Raw genomic sequence first — 16,151 nt, 5'->3', positions numbered from 1 at the left:
AACATTTCAGAGCTCTTTCTCAGAATGCAGTGTCTTGTTATTTTGTACAATCTTTGTATTTTGTTTCCAACTGGAACAAAAGGCTTTGCCTCAACCCATTTCATGGGTTTAATAAAATGCTTTGGAAAAAATTCCAATCTCTCCGTGAAGCGGCTCAAACATAAGCTAAACGCGCTGCTTTGGCGTACAACAGGGCTGGACCACAAAGTCACTGTGTTCCTCATCTTGAATCCCAGATTAATCTCCATGGACAAAAGCAAAATACTGCGGATGCTGGAAATCTGAAACCTTCGGTATGTCCGCAAGCATGACCCAGACCTCCCTGCCGCTTGCTATTTCAACACACCACCCTGCTCTCAAGCCCACATGTCGGTCCTTGGCCTGCTGCAATTTTCCAGTGAAGCTCAACGCAAACTGGAGGAACAGCACCTCATCTTCCGATTAGGCACTCTACAACCTTCCAGACTTAATGTTGCGTTCAACAAATTCAGATCATGAACTCTCTCCTCTATCCCCACCCCCTTTCCGATCCTCCTTTTTCCAAATTTATATTTTTAAAATATATTTTTATTTTCCCACCTAGTTTTAAATTTATTTCGATCAATCGTTTTATCTCCACCTTTTAGCCCATTTGGATACCTTAGCCCCACCCCACCCCCGCTGGGGCTATCTGCCACTTGTTTATCCTGCTTTCTACCCTTAATGTCACCATTAGCACACTCCTTAGATAATATCAGCACCGTTAACACCACTTTTCCCTTTTGTCTATGACATCTTTGGCAATCTCTTCTTTGCCTCCACCTATCACTGGCCCTCTATCCAGCTCCACCTGTCCCACCCCCCCGTCAACCAGCTTATATTTCACCACATTTCTATATTTCTTTAGTTCTGATGAAGAGTCATTCGGACTCGAGGCGTTAATTGTGTTCCTCTCAGCAGATGCTGTCAGAGTTGCTGAGTTTTTCCAGCTATTTTTATTTTTGTTTCTAATCTCCGTGGACACGTGTTTAAATCCCGCGATGGTAGCTGATGGAATTCAAACTCAATTAGGTAGTAAATATGGAATTGTGATCTCATATTAGTAATGGCGACCATAAAACTATAGTCAATTGTTCTCAAAACAAATCAATTTCATCAAAGCGCTTGAGATACAGAAGTCTGCCGCCCTGTCGGTGTCTGGCCCGCATGTAACTCCCCACCCACAGCAATATTATTCCCTTAACTGCTCTCTGAATTAGCCGAGGAAGCCACACAGTTCAAGGGCAAATAGGGAAGAGCAAAAAAATGCTGGCCCTGCAGGCGACGCCCACATCTCATCCAAAGAAGTATAATTAAGAAATAAAGAAATTCCTGGTGGACAGAGACGGAAGGAGTGACAGGTTGGGTCTTTTTTCTCTTATAACGACAAACGTTACGATCCCAGCTGATGTTACTGCTGGGTAAGTCAGATCCAGGGTGGAACTTTATATGATAGATCGTATACGTTTTTTGCTAAGAAACGTGAAGGATGGTTACTGAACAGAATCACAGGGGTCTGCTGATGAAATTTTAACACAATAATAAAACATTTATTAAGGAAGGAAAGGCAAAGTACGTTACACCGATCCTTCATCCAAACTATACCTTAACTGATATACACAAATTCATAAAGATAACAGAAACTACAAAAATATCTTATGCTCTAACGTTCGCGGCAAGTGTACAGTCCATGTAGCTGAATGAGTGAGCTGCAGTCGGACATACCACACTCCGAAACCAAGTTTCGAGGGATTTCTCATTAATCCCCCAGTTGCTCATCGGACTGTGAGGCAACTGGTCTCAATGAAACTCTGTCTTTCTGACAAGGGTTTCCAATCTTCACATTCGAAGATCTCGCTTTGGTATTCTGTCCCAAACGACGCTTTCTCTCAGATACCTTCAAGAAGGATCCACCTCCAGAGTTTCAGCCTCTCTTTCCAAGGTTCTTTTCTCCTGGATCTATCCGCACATTCAAACTTCACCTTCCACACGGACACTATCCGGTATTAGGCTCCGCCAAACAGAACAACATTGCTGCAAAGGTCCATAATAAGGGCCAACCTTTGGCTGTCTACGCAGATTTTCTGGCGTCTTGCAAGGCCCAGCTCGTTCTAAGTCTGCTCCGCGCGGCTCTGACTCTGCTCCTCAATCTTCACTGAACAGGATCTGTTTCAGATTCCTGTCCTCATCCTTCAACTTCCTGAGACCTCTTTCTGTACCAGTCCCTGGTTTGGGACTGCTCCTTTGTTTTGGGACCTACTCCATGTACCTCCTCTCTGTCCAGCTTTTTCTGGCACTTTTTTTATCAGAATGGAACTCTCTTCTCAGTCACCTGCGCCCCTTTTCACGCTGTTTTGCTTTTGGACCTTCTTTTACTTCTGCGCAGGCGCAGAAGTAACTTCTAACCTGGAAAAAAGGAAACGAATTGCGCATGTGTGCAAGGCCGTGTCTCGGCCTGAAGTCGAGAAAATGAGCCGACCAGCACATGCGCACTGCCAACAACGTCGCTAAAAGAACAACCTGCGCATGTGCGACCATTTCAGAACTAAACTATGCGACCCCTTGGGAACTGTAGTTCTCAGTCTCCGAGGGCTCGATCTCCATTTTGAAAGATAAATTTTAGCTTGTTCCTTTTTGGGTTCATCACAGGTTTCAGTTCCCTCCAGATTAAGTTTTACTTTCTGAAAAGGGGGTGGAATAATTAACTTTAAGAAGCAACGTGTACAGACTGGGTGATAATTTGAAAACCTGTTCAGTCCAAGATTATGAAAATTGAAACATAGGAACAGAAGTAAACTATTCTTCCCTCATGCCTGCCCTGCCTTTTAATGAACTCACGACTGGCCTGTATTTTAGCTCAATCTATCTCTCTCGTTCTAATTTTAATGTTGTGTACCTTTGGCCTGGCTTCCCCCCAACAGACGTCATGTTCTCTACTTATCTACCCTGTCAAATCATTGAATCATCATAAACATTTCAGGCAGATTACCCCTTAATCTTCGAATTTCAAGGCATTACAAGACTAGGTTTTGCAATCTGTCCTCACCATTTGAGTGTGGCAACACAGCTGCACCCACTTCTCACTCTTCCTCAAGTTTTGTTGTCCAGAATTCATCGCAATGATCTGAATGGGGTCTAAACAGTATCTTACATAACTGTAGAATGAGTTCAATCAGTTGTATTCTATTAGCCATGTTTTTTTCACCTTCCTGTCCAATAGCTTGTAATGATGTCTGTACATGGCTCCCTGTTCTTCCACAGATGCTACCATCTCACCACAAAAATAACACCCTGCTCTAAGTATCATATGTTTATTTCAAAGGGCCCTAAATTTAATCTTATTTTGCTAAAACTTGCTCACTCACTTAACTTATCAAGTAAATACTAAATTAAATGTGTTCCCTAATGATAATCTTGTTTTTCTGCTCCATCACCATTATTTCTTTCTGTTGCTTTCAGCTGGTGTAAATCCAGAGAATGGAAGGGAGGGAGGAAAATATCTTGCTGCCTTTCATGAATCCTATTTTATCATCATTTCAGTAAAATTTGAGTGAAAAACTGTAACTCTCAATCTCAGTGTTTTTATGGCCTGAACAGACCCGGAATCTCCAGTGAGATATTAACAAGGATAGGATTCCAGGCCTATTTGATTCAAAATGTTAGCAAACAGGAAGAATCAATTAATTGATAATATCCACAAACTAGCAACAAGGATCCAAATCAGAATGGATCATCGGTCCTTCACCTTAAACTCTCTATCACCTCGTCACCTGTCTGAGTTTCAGAACACAGTCTTATACTCTTTTTCCATCCAGGACCGTTGACAAGAAGGTTCTGAATAGGCAGGCAGGTGTGCAATGTTGGACATTCAGCTTCTGTGAGCAAAATAACCTTCCATCACATCAGGTCAAGGATTGGTTTTAATTTACAAACGTGAAACATTTCCTGACAAATTTATTTCGGACAAAAGCAAAACTCTGCTGATTATGTTGAATTTGTTCATTGGTTACCTAACATTCAGGCAATGGAAAAATATGGAATAATGTGTATAAGAAAAACATATGCCTGGGATCAATTTAAATACCTGCACTAAATCTCCCCTTAACACTCTCTGTTGTAAGAAGAACATCCCTAGTTGTTGTTTCTTTGTCCATCCACATCCGGAATCCCTCACCGCTGATACCATTCCAGTAAATCCCCACTGTACGCTCTCCAAGGCCTTGCCGTCTTTCCTAAAACTTGTCCCTAGCCCTCACCAGGATTTTATAATCCACATTATAATCTGATATGCCTCCAATTCTTTGAATTACGTCTATCTGCATTATTTAGATAAACTAAGATTACAATACATTTTCGATCACGATTGAGCTTTTTCAATGTTAATTTCCTAAAAGATTTAGAGGAAATAGACTTAAAATCTCTCGAAATAAACCTTCGTGAAAATCTGCAATCAATTCACGGACAACCCTCCATTCCACTTATTGCTACTTTTGTTTCCGCTAACTCTACATCTTTACCACAAAGGCCTCTTGAAACCATCTTCAAGAAAGGTTCTCACTTTTTCCATCGACAATTTGCAAATGTTTTTGTTGTTCCCATAAATCTTGTGAAAGAAGAGGCCCGAGAAGGATTGGCTGCAATGAATGTTAATAAGTCACGAGATCCAGATGTGATGCAGCTGAGGATGCTGTCGGATGCAACAGCGGAAATCCTGAAGGTACTGGCCAGAATCTTCCGAACACTGTTTGTTATTTTTAATGGACAGCTACACACCACTTGTTTATTACAGGAAACAAAAATGAATAAAAGTGCATCAGAGATGAGCGGATTCTAACGTCCTACATCTCCAGATTTTTTATTTGGTAATGAACAACCCATCCTCGATGTCAGATTTTTGCATTAAGAATGAGAACCCCGCCTCCAGGGAACACAGCACCGATACCTCCAAGATCAGATTTGCAACCTTGAAACTCAGTGAAAGGCTTTCACACTCCCCTCGGGAACTATGGCAGAGTGTGTGGAGTCACCTCAGAACCCACAGCCCCGGAGTGGAAGGAAGTCATTCTCAGCCACGAGGTACCATCTAAGACAGGAGACTAAATTCTTTTGTGAGTGTCTCTGGGTGATGAACTGATGGTGCTCGGAGCTCTCAGCTTTTACTCATTTATTTCACAGGAGTTATTCAGTTTTGACGTTGATTGGTTCTCTGGTGTCGATTCCTCGTATTCTTCGCCCGATTTTCTGTCCAATGAAGCTCTCTCAGCAGAATTCTCATTAACGCCTTGTCTTTTCCTTGCAGCGTTTCAATCACGATGTTTTTTGAACTATATTATTAAAGGCTTGCAGCAGCCAGCTTCCAGGAACAGCAATGTGATGAAGGCAGGATAATCTGTTTTGAAGTGATGTTAATTGAGGGACAAATGTTGGCTCCGACACGATGGAATAACTCCCGTGCCACTGTCCGAAATTGTGCCATGGGAATTTTACATGTGCAGGCAGATGGCACCTCAGTTTGCCATAGCATCTCAAAACTGGCAACTGTAACAGTGAAACTTTGGCTCAGCGCGGCACTGAAGTGTCAGCCAGACTTTCTGCTCAGAATTCTGGAGATATTTTGAACTCACAACCCTCTGCCTGTAAAAACTTGAGAGCAACTGACTGAATCATAGTTCACAGAATAGTGCAAAGACAGGGGACATTGTACTGAGAGCAGAAGCAGCACTAGATTGTTATTTGGAGAGGTGTTACAGAGAATGAGAGATTAACACTCACAGTTGAAAGAGGTGGACTTTTTAGCAGGGCAGGGAGAGAGAGGTTGCAGTAATTTCGATTCGAGTGTTGATATCAGAAAACGTTAGCTTTGTTTTAAAGATTGGATGTGATAAGGCGTCAGAGGCTGAGAGAAATTAATGATAACAACTCTTATCAGTCGGATCCACATAGGGAGGCAGTGATGATTTCTGATTCCCACATTTGTCCCAGGAATGGAGCAGACACCATTACAACATTGAGAAGTTCAACGAAACAAGGAGGGAAACTCTTCAATCGACTGTCTTTGAAGACAATGGGCAACATCTGCTGTGGTGTGTGAGCTTTATTCTGAGGTATGCCGACATCACATCTCCACCGACTGGAAGAGGTTATATTTTATCATCACAGGCCACGTGAGTTAATAATGCCAGAACGAGCAGTTTCTCAGTGTTTCCAACTCCTTGACCTTCTCGAAGAGTTAAATTGTTTACCACGATGTACTGTAATACCCACAGAGGGGTAACAATGATATATGACACTATCCAGTAATAAACCACATTTAAAACCGAGATCCCATCTTCCCCACTCGGAGGGATGTGAACAATCTAACCAGGCTATTTACAGCAAGAGAATAGGAGTTTTACCCAGAGTCCTGGGATCAATAATAATCCCTCATCCAGAATCACTGAAACAGGTTATCCAAATATTGATCAGGTTCCTGCCTGTGGGATCCTGCTGTGCACATTCAAGCACGAATCTCAATTACCAAGACGCCCCATCAGCCCCCTTGCCCAAAATACCCACCCATTGGCTGTGAGGTTTTGGATCTTTCTGCGGTTGCAAAATTTGCTGGCGAAATGCAAGTTCCCCCTGATTCCCGCCCTCCCTCTAGCTCCCTCCCTCTTTTCCTCCGTCGCTCTCTTCCTCGTTCTGACAGATGCTGTCCCCCACAACCCCTTCCATTTTCTCTCCCGTTTCTATTCCTCCAGTCGCCAACCCTTCAGTCCCCTCAACCCCGCAATAACCTTCCTTCTCTCTAATCTCATTCCCTTTCCCTGGGATCTGTCCTCTCCCCAGGCTCCCACTGACCCCGGGCTCGGGGACTCTCAGGCCGGCCCGGGCTCTTTAACCGGCTCCATTCACAGGAAAAGTAACTTCAGTTTCCACAAAAACATCCGCTCTCTCTCAAATCCCAAAACTGAAATTCAGGCTGCCCGTTAATGTGAAGAGGCGGGTGTCGGGCTGCGGTTTTCGCTCCTGCTGTTTAATGCAGGTCGCTATAACTGGATACCGTGAGCAGAAAGAAATTGCTGCTGTTTTTAGACATTTGTTTTAACTGAACTCACTGTCGCTCTGCTTTAAAAGGACGAGTTTGAATCTCCTGACTTATGGATAAAATAAAGTCGGGCGATTATAGCTTACATAACCAACTCTAGCTAACGGAACTAAGCAGCTATATGGACGGAAGCGGCTGCGGATTTAAACCCCATGATGGACACTTTGTGTTTTACTTCTCATACTGGGTAACGGAACAATTGCAAAAACAGTAGATACCCCACATCGCTGAAACATTGTTCCAATGTAAAATGAAAACTGAACCGGAAAATCGGAAGGGATGACTTTCATCATGGTTTTGAAATTCAACATTTCGGTGGAATCCAGACACAATGAACTTTGTGCCCAGACAAAAGCTTCAAGTACAGTGAAGAGCCATGAGCCTGACGTGATTTGAACACGCAACCTTCTGATCTGGAGTCAGACGCGCTACCGTTGCGCAACAAGCCCAGCTGTAAAAAGACAGCTGTTGCTTGTCCTAGATTCACTTCCTTAGACCTTGATCATATTCAGTGCATTGAAAATCAAACAGGGATCATGAAAGGGAACATGATTTTCCCTCCATTCCTCGTTGCCTTCTTTGCTTTCTGTGGATTTACATCACAAGGACGAGTAACAAGAAAAGCAAAGAACGTGAGAGCAAACGCAGAACAATAAGCCGTGGGAGAAGTTTATTTTCAAATTTCATAAATAATTTAAATGAGTGAGAAATACTTTGGCAGTTGGATTCACAATGAACCATAATCTGACTGAGGCCACGAATGCACGAGTTTCGTTTCGTTTTGTTTTTAATTGGTGAGATGTTGCCAACTATGGAGGAGCAGAGGCCCAAATTATACAACTGAAAGTTAGCGGACAGGTAGAAAGAAATAACGATGCAGGGTTTCAAGGAATCACATCATCACACAGTGCAGAAGAGACCCTTCAGCACATCGTGTCTACACCGACACGTGAGAAACACATGACCTACCTACCTACCTAATCCCATTTACCAGCACTTGGCCCACAGACGTGAACGTTATGACGTGCTAAGTGCTCATCCTGGTACTTTTTTAAGGATGTGAGGCAACCCGCCTCCACCACCCTCCAAGGCAGCGCATTCCAGACCGTCACCACCCTTTGGGTAAAAAGGTTTTTCCTCAAATGCCCCCAAAACTTCCTGCCCCTCATCTTCAACTCATTGCCCCCTCGTGACTCACCCTTCAACTGAGGGGAACAACTGCAACCTATCCACCCTATCCATGCCCCTCAAAATCTTGTACACCTCGATCAGGTCGCCCCTCAGTCTTCTCTGCTCCAACGAAAACAACCTAAGTCTATCCAACCTCTCTTCTTAACTAAAAGGTTTCATCCCAGTCAACATCCTGGTGAATCTCCTCTGCACCCCCTCCAGTGCAATCACATCCTTCCTATAATGTGGCGACCAGAACTGCTCACAGTACTCCAGCTGTGACCTCACCAAGGTTCTATACAACTCCAACATGACCTCCCTACTTTTTTAATCTATGCTTCGATTGATAAAAGCAAGTATCCCATATGCCTTTTTCACCACCCCACTAACATGCCCCTCTGCCTTCAAAGATTTATAGACACACACTCCAAGGCCCCTTTGTTCCTCAGGGCTTCCTATTGTCATGCCGTTCATTGAATACTTCCTTGTCAAATGACTCCTACCAAAATGTAACACCTCAAACTTTTCAGCGTTAAATTCCATCTGCCACTTATCTGCCCATTTGATCATCCCGCATATATCTTCCTGTAGCCTAAGACACTGAACCTCACTGTTAACCACCCGGCCAATCGATGTGTCGTCCGTAAACTTACTAATCCTACCCCCCACATAGTCATCTATGACGTTCATATACATGACGAATAATAGGGGACCCAGCACAGATTTTTGAAAGATCATTAAAGAATTATCCAGCACGGACTCGGTTGTTCACTTCAAAGCAAAAATGAAAATGCTGGAAACACTCAGCCCATCAGGCATTAACTGTGGAGAGAGATTTTTTAAAATGTTAATGTTTCAAGTTTGTGAACTTATCAGAACTTTTGTATTCGGTAAATAACAATTCGATGTCACACATCAACAATTCCCTGTTTGAGCATCAACATCCGGAATACATTCTCGGTCCCGCTCTCTGGAATCCCCCGCTCCATGTTTGGTCCCAAACTGTAAAGAGGTCAGGAGCCTCCTGGTTCCGATGAAAGTAAACTGGCGCCATCAGGTTGGGCAACACAATAAATAATATAGATGAGATCAGAGAGATTTGCATGTCGGAAGTGTGAGCTCATCAACTTAAGACCTCGGAAAGATGTATCAGACGATTGTGTATCTGGTGAGAAGCTGGTGACCCTGGAGGAACTGAGAGGCTGAGGTTCCAAATACAGAAATCACCAAGCACAATGAACAATTACCACGTTTTCTAAAGCCTATTTCAGTAATAAGAAGTAATTTATAGTTTACATCGACTGCAATTTGCACGTCAATTCATGTTAAGTTGAATAAACGGCATCCGGGATCCTGTTTTTTTTTCAGTAGAAGCATCAAGTACAAAAGCAAGGCAGCTGTGCAGAATCTTTAAAAAAAACATTGGTTCGGTCTCAACTGGAATATTGTGCCCAACAATGATTATCAAAATTAAAAAGAATGTGGCGACATTGGAAACATTTACAAGAATGAATTCATTGTTGAGGAACTTGAATGAGATGAATAGATTGGAAAAACAAACCTGCGGCTGTTCTCAGAGAAGAAAATGTTGAGAGGAGTTTAGATGGGGATTTTCAAAATCATAAGATGTCTGGACAGAGTAATAGAGAGAAACTGTTTCCATTGTCGGGAGGGCCGAGAATCAGAGCGCACCAATTCAAGATGATTGGCAAGATATACACAATTGGACCTGAGGAAGAACTTCGTTTAAGACAGCGTGTGGTTAGGATCTGGAATGCTCTACCTGAGAGGCAGTTTCGACAATGGCTTTCAGAGGAGATTCCATAATTTTCTGAAGAGAGTAATTTAGAGGCTACAGAGGCATTGAATAACTGAGTTTCCCTGCAGAGAACCAGAACAGGGAACAAGGGCCAAGTGCTCACCCTCTATGCTGCCATCATTTTGTGTCTCTCTAACGCCAGGAATGAAGCCAGGGATATTTTCGCGTAAAGTGATGGTGAGCATTAGTCTATCAAAAGTACTGGGAAGTTCGGAAGGAGAGAGTAACTGATCCTGCATCCCTCACCCTAATACAAGAATGTAAGATTGTGGAAATAGTCAGCAACTCAAGCAACATCTATGGAGAGAGAAACTGTGTTTTGTGCAGTGATAGTAGGAGCCTCGGCATCCTCAATGTGTGGGTGTAGAAGAGAGCACGTTGGGCTACTGCTGGGTCAGTGATATTTTTTGTAAGAGGCAGCGGAGGGGAAGTTTTGAGAGCTTTTCGTACGGGCAGAAGTGATACCGTTTAAAGTGAACAGACAGTTTCACAATCAACACTAATGTAGTTGACAGGACAGATCCACTCAGCCGTCAGTAACTTGACAGAGGATGTCATTGTCTAACAGTTATCGTACTCACTTTCACAGGCGAAAGTTTCCCGGATGGAAATGTTCTGCTTCATCCTGTTAAGGGCGAGCAAGCCGTGGGCGACCTCATCCCCCTGTCGAAAGGGTTGCAGTGGCTGCTCCCCTATTCTTAACTGAAGTTAATTTTACTTCACTGAGGAGAAAAATGACCCACAGTGTAGACCATTTCATCATTTCATCTCTTTTAAACGCAGGAATCATGAAATCCTCCAGGCTAAAGATCTGAAATGTAGCTCAGCCATCTATTTGGTGGCTGACAGTAGAAAGCCTTTCCTGTCTAGATCCGCGATTACAGCTGGTTGGAACCTAAAGATTGCTACAATTGCTGGTAGATTATTGTTGGGCGTGAGCATTAAAGGTTATGAGACTAGGGCTGGCAGATCGATTTGATGTAGAAATCAGTCATGATCTAAATGAAAGGTGGAACTGATTGGAGGAGTTGAATGTCTTCATATTGATTCACTGCAATGAAATGCACCTCAGTGTTCAGGGTGACCAATGTGTATTGGCTGTTCTATTGTGACAACGGATGAAAAGCCAATTGTCCGAAAGTGAGAAGATGCAATTTGATGTTTTTTCACCCTCTTCTGTTTAATAGCAACATTCGGAATATTTCCCCGGTGCCGCTCTCTGTAATCAACCGCTCCGTGTTTGGACCAAAGCTGTAATGAGGGCAGGGGCCTCCTGGTTCTTGCGGAAGTAAACTGGCGCCATCAAGTTGGGTGAAGCTGTAGATAATGCAGCTGCGATCAGATAGGTTTCCATGTAGGAAATGTGAACTTGTTCGCTTAAGGCTTAAAGAAGATGCATCAGATTATTTTTGTGTCTGGGTCTGTTCCCCTTAGAGAAGGGGATGCTGAGAGGAATGTACTGAGCGGTGATCATCTGAAAGCCTGTTTGCTGCTAGATGAGGAATTTGGGAACATAGGAAGATAAGTACACTTTTCTTCCATCAATCGTGTTCAACTCATGACTGGTCCCTATTTTCACTTCATCTATCTACTGTGGTTTCATAATACTTTAATATCTTACATCTTATTAACAATAAAAACTTGTACCCAGTTTCAGTATCGGAAACTTTCAGCTGATCCTAAGCTTCAGTAGCAATTTTCAGAAGGTTCCACATTTTTACGAAATTTTGTGTGAAGAAGTGTTTCCTGACGTCACCCTTGAACGGCTTAGCTGAAATTGAATGTTATGTCCTCTTGTTTTGGATTCCCCAAAACAGGGAAAATTGTTTCTCTGTATCTAAACTATCAAGTCCCTTAATCACCTCACATGCCTCAATTCGACAACCTGAACAAAACAAAGGCAGGAACCTGGGTTTTATAAATAGAAGCGTCGAGTACAAAAGCAAGGCATCAATGGAGAATCTTTATAAACATTGAAATAGAAAGAGACTGGAGGCGACAGACATGGACACGGCTGGATGAATGGCCTACTCCTGTACTATAACCATTCTATGATGCTACGATTCCAACCTACCCCAATTCTTTTAGCCTTTTAGAAACATAGAGGAAGGAGTAGGCCATTCGGCCTTTCGAACCAGCTCCGCCATTCAATATCGTCATGGCTGATTCTCTATCTCAACGCCACACTCTCACTCTGTCCCCATGCCCCTTGATGCCTTTCGAGTTTAGAAATCCATTTCTTTCATAAACATATTCACTGACGTGGCCTCTGTGGTAGAGAATTCCACAGCTTTACCACCATCCGAGTGAAGACGTTTCTCCTCATCTCAGTCCTAAATGGCCTACCCCATATCATGAGATTCTTACCCCTTGTTCTGGACCTCCTAGCAAGGAGAAATATCAACTATACATCCAGTCTGTCCAGCCCTGTCAGAAATGTTTCCGTTTCAATGAGATCCACCCTTATTCTTCTAAACTCTAGTGAATACAGGGCTAGTCGGCCCAATTTTTCCTCATATGACAATCGTGCCATCCCTAGAATCAGTCTGGTGAATTTTTGGTGCACTCCCTCTATGGCAAATATATCTTTTCTTCGGTAAGGAGACCAAAACTGCACACAATACTACAGGAGTGTCCTCACCAAGGCCCTGCACTGCTGCAGCAAGACATCCTTTCTACTGTGCTCAAGAGACCTTGCAATGAAGGCCAATATACCATGTGCTTTCTTAATTGCTTGCTGGATCTGCGTGCTTGTTTTCAGTGTTTGGTGTACAAGGCCACCCAGGTCCATTTGAACATCAACATTTGCCAATGTATCAATATTGAAATAAAACTCTGCCATTGTGTTTATCCTACCAAAGTGGATAACTTCAACACTTTTCCACCTTATACTGCATCTACCATGTATTTTGTCACTTACTCAACTTCCATAAATCGCCTTAAAGCCTCTTAACATCCTCCTCACCAATCACATTTCGACGAAGTTCATTGTCAGATAACATGGAAATATTACATTTGATTCCCTCATCCAAGTCAATGAAATATATTGTGAAAAAGTGGGACCCAAGCACTGATCCCTGTGGTACCCTACTTGTCACTGTCTGCCATTCCGAAAAATACCCATTTGTTCCTACTCTCTGTTTCCTGTCTGCCAACCAATTCTCAATCCACACCAATATATTACCCCAATCCCACGTGCTTAAATTTTGCACACAGACCTCTTAATTGCACACGAAGTGGTTGATAAAAGCGACGATTCTGGTGGGATTCGAACCCACGCGTGCAAAGCACAATGGATTAGCAGTCCATCGCCTTAACCTCTCGGCCACCTCGTCACGCGACTTCGATCTATTAAACCTCCTTCTATGCTTTTTGCATTCATGATCTGTTGGAATAAATGATCCTCTTTCGTACAGGTCCTGAATATTCGGCCAGGTGTCTAAAGATGGAAATGTATTTTCTGTCAATAAAATGCATTTCCACCACATCAGATCAGATGCTGTTGTAAATGGGCTGATGTGAATCGTTTCAACACTTCAACCTGATATCCAACATGTTTCTCCACAGTGTGAAAACCCACCGCGGAAAGACCGGAACATACAAGCATTTGGCAGCAAGAAGAAACCCTTCCCAGCTCACTGCCAGTGCCCGATCACAGCTAAAGTGTGGGAAATGAAAATAAATCTTTGGAGATCTCAGCTCTGCTTGGCCTTTCAGTCAAGATTTTCACTGAGTTCAATCAGCCTCCCACCTGAATCCAGAAATAGACAGTTCCCTTATTTGATGCATTCGGATAATTTCAGAGTCCCATAATACGGAGAAACGTTCTTTAAACCCTGTGTTCATTTTCTTCACGTGTGTTGAGGTGATGCATTCTCTGCAATGACTTCCCGGGTGTTCAAACTTGGTCCTGATTTCCGGAACGGCCACCACCACGAGCGCGAAAAAATACTGCATTAAAATGCTTGCTGGGCTCGTCCTGGAGATGAAAGCGGGACCTCTTGCATTCGAACTCATTGAATAGCCCAAAGCGAGAATCGAAGCCCAAGAACAACGAGCCAACTGCACGATAAACTGCTCTCAATGGATCCTTCCATTGCCACCCACAGTGTATCAACCAAAAGCGAATTCCTGTTAATGCTGGAAATCTTTTAGAATGTATTGGAACCCCCGGGGACGACTCCAACCAGTGGAGAGTTTCCCGCCTCATTTCTATTCACGTCAGTTTTGCGAGTGTTCCTTGATGCCACACTCGGTCAAAAGCTTCTTTGGACTCAAGCGCAGTCACTTGAACCTCAGGTATTAAGTTCAGCTGCTTCCTCCATGTTTGGACCAAGGCTGCAATGAGGTCAGGAGCTGAGTAACCCTGGCAGATACCAAACTGAGCTTCAGTGAGCGGGTTATTGCTGAGTAACTGCCACTGGATCGCGCTGTCGAAGAAATTTCCACCCCGTTTCTTGATGAACGAGAGGAGACTGATCGGGCGGTTTTCGCCGGTTGGGTTTTCCTGTTTTTTGTGGACAAGACATACCTGAGCAATTTTTCTCATTGTCGGGTAGATGCCAGTACTGGAACAGTTTGGCGAGCAGCGAGGCTATTTCTGGAGCACAGGTTTTCAGTGCTGCTGCACGAATGGTGTCAGGGCCCAAAGCCTTTGCAGTTACCCGTGCCTTCAGCCATTTCTTGACTTCACTTGGAGTGAATGGAGCTTGCTGAAGACTGACATCTGTGGTGCAATTCCCCAACTTTGTGCAAAAGCGGAACTGAGGGAATCACATTTGTGGCTCTATGAAACTCACCTGCTAAGCAGTGAAAGGTGACATTATTTATCACAAGCGGGTCCCATTAATTCAGATAAAGGTTTGCTGCAAAAGTAGCCATGACCATGTGCGATACACACACGGTTTTCTGATCTACAGTTAGATCTGCACCCGCTGTGACGCTTACATACCCGTCAGTTGAGAAGCTGGAGGCGCTATCTGGTTGAGGTAATTGAGATGATTAATAGGTTTTAATGTGCAGATACAATTTCCTCTTTTGGGGGAATACAGAACAAATGTATGTAACCCTAAACTTAGAGTTAAGACATTTAACGGTGACGTCAGCAAACAATTCACTCAAAGGATGAAAAAGGCGGTTTGAGGACAATTCCAGTGTAGCGATTGGCCGAGAGATTATGACAATGAACTGATGCTTAGATGGGCTTTGGACCCCATCTTTGTCAAGAAAAAAATCGAAATCTGGAGGGAACTGAAAAGATGTGATGGCTGTCCTTTGTCATTATGGGATCATGTTCTCTAATGTAAGCGGAGGACAGGAGGTGACTGTAAAACTGGTATCCTGGTCGCTGTTTAAATTCTGGCTCGAAGCATCATTTCCGTCAGCTGAAATAGTTCAGTTGGGAGAGCGTTAAACTAATGATCTAAAGGTCACTTGTTCAATACTCTGTTCCGGCAAAGAGTTGCCAGTCGAGACGCCTGAGCATCTCCGGTTTCATGTTTCCCGGTTGCTGAGTGAGGGTGTCTGTCTCTTTTGGGGAGACGCAGTCCCATTTCTGAGGCAGCGGATACTTGCCCTCCCCTCTCTGTGCCCGCTGGTCCACGTTACTGGAATAAAGATCGGTTTAACTTTTAGAAAAATATGAAAAAGCGCTGGGAAACTCATCCCCCATTAAACTATCATAACCAACCTGCAACTCTCAGGTGGTGCAGAGGTCGATAGATCGAACCCATCCTCTGCCATTTATATTGGCACAGCAAAAATTAGTCCCTAGGAAGAAGAAGCATACGAAAGGAAGGATGAGGCAATCATGGCTGACAAGGGAAGTCAGGGATAGCATATGAGCTAAAGAGAAAGCATACAATGCGGCGAAGAGCAGTGGGAAGCCAAGGGATTGGGAAGCCTACAAAGACCAACAAAGGACAACTAAAAAAGAAATAAGGAGGGAGAAGATTAAATATTAGGGTAAAATAGCCAGTAATATAATAGAAGATTGCACGGGTGTTTTTAGACATATAAAGGGTAAGAGAGAGGCAAAAGTGGACATTGGGCCGCTGG

At 43.5% G+C, this 16,151-nt stretch overlaps 2 non-coding genes across 2 annotated transcripts; both read right to left on the bottom strand.

The window, feature by feature from the left end:
* Positions 1-7,482: 7,482 nt before the first annotated feature.
* trnaw-cca (transfer RNA tryptophan (anticodon CCA)) lies at positions 7,483-7,554 on the bottom strand. The gene has a single exon. It is a non-coding gene; the product is annotated as a tRNA-Trp (tRNA).
* A 5,793-nt stretch (positions 7,555-13,347) lies between these two features.
* Positions 13,348-13,426, bottom strand: trnas-gcu (transfer RNA serine (anticodon GCU)). Its single transcript has one exon. It is a non-coding gene; the product is annotated as a tRNA-Ser (tRNA).
* Between the last annotated feature and the right edge of the window lie 2,725 nt (positions 13,427-16,151).

The sequence above is a fragment of the Cetorhinus maximus genome, chromosome 31 (assembly GCF_964194155.1).
Source record: "Cetorhinus maximus chromosome 31, sCetMax3.hap1.1, whole genome shotgun sequence".
Classification (NCBI taxonomy): Eukaryota; Metazoa; Chordata; class Chondrichthyes; order Lamniformes; family Cetorhinidae; genus Cetorhinus; species Cetorhinus maximus.
The sequence above is the reverse complement of the archived record's forward strand: the minus strand, read 5'-3'. Positions and strand labels throughout refer to the sequence as shown.